This window comes from Arachis ipaensis, chromosome B07 (genome assembly GCF_000816755.2).
Source record: "Arachis ipaensis cultivar K30076 chromosome B07, Araip1.1, whole genome shotgun sequence".
Classification (NCBI taxonomy): Eukaryota; Viridiplantae; Streptophyta; class Magnoliopsida; order Fabales; family Fabaceae; genus Arachis; species Arachis ipaensis.
In genome coordinates, this window is record NC_029791.2 from 16769578 (window position 1) to 16776282 (window position 6705).

Sequence of the window (6705 nt, forward strand, 5' to 3'; positions counted from 1 at the left end):
TTAGACTTTTATTTGCAATTTATATATGAAATAATTAAATTATATAATTTAGGGTTTGATGTGGCACTTACAAGATACATATAATCATCATATCCCCATGACATCATCACATTATTAAGTCCATATTTTTCAAAATAAATTCTATATTTAGTATTGAATACAGAAATGTTATAGTCTGGATTTTTTTTTTTTGAAATACTGAATTATGAGAAAATGCACATATAAATAAATATATGTTAGTTTGTAAAATTAATTCTCATAACCTTTTTTCTCTCTACCATAACTAAAACTAAAGAAAACAAAATTTAGATAGATTTTTGCCTTGTGATGGACATTGGATTCATCAAATCTGCAACCAATTGGGAATATGTCACCTGTACATGTATAACAAAATTGGTGAGTATAGATTAAATAAGAAATTTCAAACAAGAATTTATTTATTTATTATTATTATTATTATTATTATTATTGTTATTATTATTATATGAAAGACAAGACTTCTCTTTTTAGAAAAACTTCTCAAAATCTTCTTCATTTGTTAATGAAACTAATTTTATATTTAAAAGCAAATTCAATTCTTATTAAATTTTATATATATCATGATGAAAAATCACTAACCTACAACAGCCCATTATAAAAATCTCCCGAAAATAGGAAGTAGAAGTATCTTTTTAAGATCTGTATCTAAATAATTTGATTAAATTAATTGTGACATAATAATTAATTAACAATGCGTGCAAGTACAACATTGTAAATTAATTTTCAAAATCAATTATATTAAAGTGCACCATGGATGAGGGCAGTTAAGTGAAGCCAATATTCGTTGGGATAATTTTTTTTATAGTTTCAGTTGTTTGTAACAAATGTTGAATTTGAGGTTTATCTAAGTCAGGATCACTTTCATCCGCCACTTCATTTAGAAGTTCACAATATTTTCATATGCTAATTTATGCTTTACTCAATTTTTCATACTCCTCTCTCATTTTCTTCACCTGTATATAAAAATTTAAATTTTTAATATATTTGAAAGTAAAGTTAAACATGTGATAAAAAATTTTTTGTAGATTCTTACGAAATTATAGGATTGATAAGTGGCATCTACTCAAATAAAGATGTTAAAAATATCTTCTTATAAAGATTCTTATGTTAAAAATGTGTTTTATTTATTTAGCTACATTTAAAAAAAAACACTTTTATAACATATCAAAATCAAATCTTGCAATTTATTATTTAATAATAAAAAAAAACATCTTCATATAATAATAATAATAATAATAATAATAATAATTTAGCCATGTGCCCGATCTAATTAATTTTTTAGTGACTATTGTATCTATTTCTAAGAGCCAAAAATATTATTTATTTTGTGTGAACGTCGAAGTGCAAATAAAATTGGGGGCGTATCATGGCGTTATTCCACAACAATTTAATTAAAATACTAAGTTTCAAATTAATAGTTGTATGTACCTTTTTTTTTTTGGTGTACAATAGTACCTTTTTATTTACTTTAGAATTGTACCTTTTTTAATTTGTTTGGAATGTTTTTCATTACCACAATCCTTTTTTTGTACACAATTCTATATATCACATAAGAATTCCAAAATTGGTGATTTGAGGGGCCTGGGCTAAATATTAACAAATGAATGTCACAACTTAATTGGCTTGACAAAAGACTATAAAGAAATTTAATCCCTTGTTTAAAAAACAAAATTGGCCCAAAAAATACACATTGAGAAAAATAAAAAGAAAATGTAAAGTAGAGAGTCAATTTAACGGGTTTTTTTTGTGAGAGTCAATTTAAATTTAATTTAACTAAGAATTCGGACAAATCATCTTTGAGAACATAAATATTAAAACTATTGTTCCTATAATATGTTAAAATTCCAAATATTTTATAAAAGAATATTAAGTTTAATATCTGGTACTTTGATCCTTGATGACTATAAATTATAATGGGTGAATGGGTACAAACAGTGAAAATAACAATAATTATTATAATTATAAGGTGATTTTTTTTAAATTCATGCCAATTTTGTGGGTAATTTACCCTTACTTAGGTGTCACCATCATAGTCATTGATCAAGAAAAGTTTTCAAAGTTTCATTAATTGATTTATTAAATGTTTTCACACTGCATTGTATTCTATGTTATTTATATTATACCACATAACCTATATGTACTCCAGGTGCAATGTGCAAATAGTTAAAATTTAATTGATATTTCAAAATTAAGAAGTTTTATTCTTAATTCGTCGAAGCCAAACTCTCGTTGGAAGGCCCACTGCTTCTTCCTCTACCCCATTCGCCTGTATGCTTCAGTGACTCACTGACAGGGCTAAGCTGATCCGAAACCGAAGACGTTGCCTACTGCTTCTTCTTCTAGCGGCGACCCACTACAAAACCCTCTCGAAATACCCTTGTAAGTCCCACTGCTTCTTCTTCTATGTAATGCATTTTTTATTTTTCGGTGACTCACCGGCAGGGGTAAGTTCATCCGAAAATCTCGAATACCCTGCCCACTGGTTCTTCTTGTAGCTCATGCGTTGCTTTTTTTCGATGACTCACCGGCAGGGTTAAATTTTTTTGAATCCATCGAAAATCGTAACTTGTCCACTCCCCGGCCAGGAACCGGCGACTGGAATCTGAAACCCTATCCAAAAACCCATGTAAGGCCTACTGCTTCTTCTTCTAGCTCATGGGTTTGTTTGTTTTTTTTTTGTCGAATTTCACAACCAATGTTGCATGATTTGTTCTGTTACTCACTTTCTTTAATCACTGGTCATGGAAGAAGATTGTTTCAATTTCGAATGCAGTAGTTGATCGTAGTTGTACATGGTGGTGTTAAATATTAATCAGATTGATGTCCAGTGATGCAGGCTCCTCAAACACGAGACGAGGCAGAGGTGGAGCAGACGGACAACACAAACTGAAAGTTGGATATGCAACCTCAAGTTTACTGCAACCTGGGATGTAAAAGATGGTGTGGTCCCAAAATGTTTCTGCGAAAAATATGCCATCTGTTACATGTTGTAAACCCCGCTAAAATCGGTAAATAATTAGTTAATAAATTAAATTTTTATTAGGAAAGTTAAAAATGCAAAACTAATATCAAAATAGGATAGAACTCGTCGAAACGAGAATTTTGATACCAAGTTCAAAAATTTGGCCCAAAATCGGACCGGAAGGGCCGAACCGGTTGAACAGGGGCCCAAACCAGGCCCGTGGGTCCAACCGGACCCAAACATTTAAAGAAACAGCAGCTCTCTTCTTCCTCATAAGCTGCTGGGACGCCATAACAGCAAGGGAAGAGAAGGAGCTTCCCTAACCCTTACCTTCCTTCTCACTACCATAACTCCTTTGTCCGGGCTCCGATCGCCGCACCGTTCGCGGCCACGCGCTCAGCGCGTCGAGCTCTAACTTTCTATCCGAACAATTTCACTGGTAAGTCTCATATTTGGTTCATAATCTCTATCCCTCTTTCTTTGGTGAAATTGAAAACCTATAGTGAATCTTGTCCAATTTTTGTGTTCTAGGTTCAAGTTAGCTTCCGGGACTTGTGGGCTCAAGCTATTGAGCATATGGGTATGGTAAGAACACCCTAACCCTAGCTCAATCTTGTATTTATAATGGAAAAACTGAAATTGGAACACGTATATGTATTAGGTGTAGATTAAGTGGGTATATATGCATTGAAATTGAATTGGGAATACTTGGAGGCTTTTTGGTGGTCAAGGCTTATTTTGAGGCTGTTTTGATTGAGCTTGGAGGGGCTGTGAATTGTGTTGTGAGGCTGCCTTGGGTGATACAAAGTGATCGGCCAAGGTATGGTTTAAGTTTCGCGCGTTTAACATTTAAGGTGTTGTGAAAACTTAGGCTAGAAGAACCGTAGGATAAGTTGAATTGGTTAGTTGCATTTAATGATTAGTCTTGTGATGATGTTGGCATAAATGGTGGATGAACATGTATTAGAATTTATGAGGTGTTGAAATTGTTAATTGTGTACTCTTGAAATTGAGTTAGTGATGGAAGTTATGGTCATGATTTGCTAGTGTCAAATATGTATGCTTGAGATCATTAATGAGGGTTGAATTATGTTAATGGAATTTGGTGGTTATGGTTTGTTTAGTTAGTTGAAGTTGATTTATGATTGGTTATGAATGAATGAAGGTAATGGGTTAATGAATTTTTGAAATGGAAGATTATGGTTAAAAGGAGTGGATTGTTGAATAATATACGAGTTTTATGAATTGATGTGGATATTAAAGTGTTGGAAGATAGTATCAATAAGATGGAGTTTGTTGTGTGCTAAATGTGCAGGTTATATTAGTAAGGAATGTGGTTTTGGTAAGAAAATGAGGTTTGACAAAATTGGTAAAAAGTGATTTTTAATGAACTTTTATAGTTCATAACTTGCTCTTTAAATTTTGAATACAAATGAGGTTTGTTCTAAATTAAAGTGTGTTTAATCAGCTTGAGATTGATATAAAGTTTGAGAAAAACAGAATTTTGTAGAGAAAGTTATGGACGACGGAAGATTGGTATAAAAATTGTGTTATGCAGGTGGAAATTTTCTGGTTTTGCAGCTTCTGGGCAAACTGTTAGTTTTTGAATAAATGCACATCCACGAGTACGCGTGGCGTGAAATTTTAACGACGCATGCGCGAGAAGCATGTGTACACGTGTGTGCATTTCTATGCGTACGCATGACTCACGCGTACGCGTGACTACTGTCTGCCACAAAATCAGTTTTTGGCTGGTTTAAACCAATTCTCCACTTCTAAACCTCCATTTTCTTCCTTTTAAGACTTAAGGTGTAGCACTAGTTCTAGTAGATAAATGAAGCTAGGAAAATAAGATAACTCGGGGGTGAAGTAAGAGGTAAATGATGGCTTATATGAAGAGGGCAAGAATAATAAAGAAGTTTAATGCCATGGCTTCATAAATGATTGTTTATTGATTATGAAATTGAAATGGCTTATGAATGATGATATCTGAGATACGAGTTTCCCTGGGTAAAAACCGTGGCTTGTCACCGCGTGTTTCAGGTTGAATCTTGATACCCTATTGACCTTACGTCGTAAGGGTGACCGGGCACATATAAATTTCTAGGTATTGATAGCCCCCATTGAGTGATTATATGATGAATGAATGTGAAATCTATGCATAGACTCTTGGGGATGCGCGACGGGGGACAGTCTAAGGTTTTTGGACTTGTCGGGTTGGCTGGATAACCAACAGATGAGCCTCATCAGCCATAGGATAGGCATACATCATGTGTATTGTTTGTTTTGATTGATGTGCATTACCTGGGATTGCCTAACTAAACATATACATCCTACTACCTGTTATACTTGTTACTTGCACTATCTGTTCCTTACTTGTGTGTGAATCTGTTTGGTTGTTTGTCTTTGCTAAATTATGGATGACAGAGGGATGGAGGAATGGTGAACTGGTTAAGTGTTAGGTGTTAGGTGTTAGGTTTTAAAGCAAGTTAGTATAGTGTACTTAGATTACCTACCCCTATTTATGGCTTCTGTTTAGAAATTAAGTTTTATAATTTTATGACGGAGTTCTAAGATTGCCTCTGGCATTCCCAAGACCTTATTTATTATACGCGTGGCACCTTTACCATGTTGAGAACCTCCGGTTCTCATCCCATACTATATTGTTGTTTTCAGATGCAGGTCGAGAGGCTCCTCGCTAGGCGTCTGGATCTTCGTAGCGGAGTAGTCCCTGGGTTATGTTAGATTTTCTGTTTGTATATATATATACCTATGAACTTAGCTTGCTCTCCAAGAAACTTGTTATTTTGTTCCTCATAGAGGTTGAAGAAGAGATAGGATCTTATTTTGTATTTTGTGTATTTTGGGACACCTATATATATATATATATATCCCCCGGCCAGCCTTGGCTTCGCGGGCTGAGTCAGGAGCTAGTTATGATGTATTCTTGGCTTTCTTTTACTCTGTTGCTTATTCTTATCCTTATCTTCTAGGTTTCTTAGCACGCAAGTAATCTTATTCCTTGAGCATTGCGCTTTTTATTTTACGATTTTTGTTTACCCGCTTTTCAAGGCTCCAAGTATATTATCTCTTTTCACTATTATATGTATCTATTTTATGGATTAGAGGTCCGTAACACCACACTACCTCTGTTCTATTACTTAAGCGTAAAACGCTGTGTAGTAGGGTGTTACATATTAGGTGTCCGGAATCAAGGTATAATACATTGTCAATTATCATGATAATCGCAAATCAAAGGAAACTCTATTACTATGTTCATCTTGATAATATCCTATTGACAAATATACGGTAATAATAACCATTAGAAATTCTTAGATTGAGTTATTTCAATAGTCATATCTCTATATGCATCATTTATATATATAATTTAATAAATAAGATATATTAATCTTCATCTAATGAAGACTATTATATATATATTAATCTATCCGAATCACTAATGTTCCATTTTTAGTGATTCTACGATTAAGAACAATTTAAATTAAAAGTACTCAAAAATGTATATCTCATTATTACGATTCCTATCGTAATTATTCGTTTCTAATTTTAATTAAGGACACTATCATAAATTATAAAAGTTTATTCTTGTAAAAAATAATAATAATAATAATAATAATAATAATAATAATAATAATAATAATAATAATAATAATAATAATAATAATAATAATAATAAATAAATA

At 32.6% G+C, this 6705-nt stretch overlaps 1 long non-coding RNA gene and 1 pseudogene across 1 annotated transcript; one reads left to right on the forward strand and one right to left on the reverse strand.

The window, feature by feature from the left end:
• Positions 9 to 2136, reverse strand: LOC107606805 (annotated as a pseudogene).
• On the forward strand, positions 3333 to 3747 carry LOC110264489. The gene is made up of 3 exons (XR_002350669.1): positions 3333 to 3440; positions 3533 to 3586; positions 3663 to 3747. It is a non-coding gene; the product is annotated as an uncharacterized LOC110264489 (long non-coding RNA).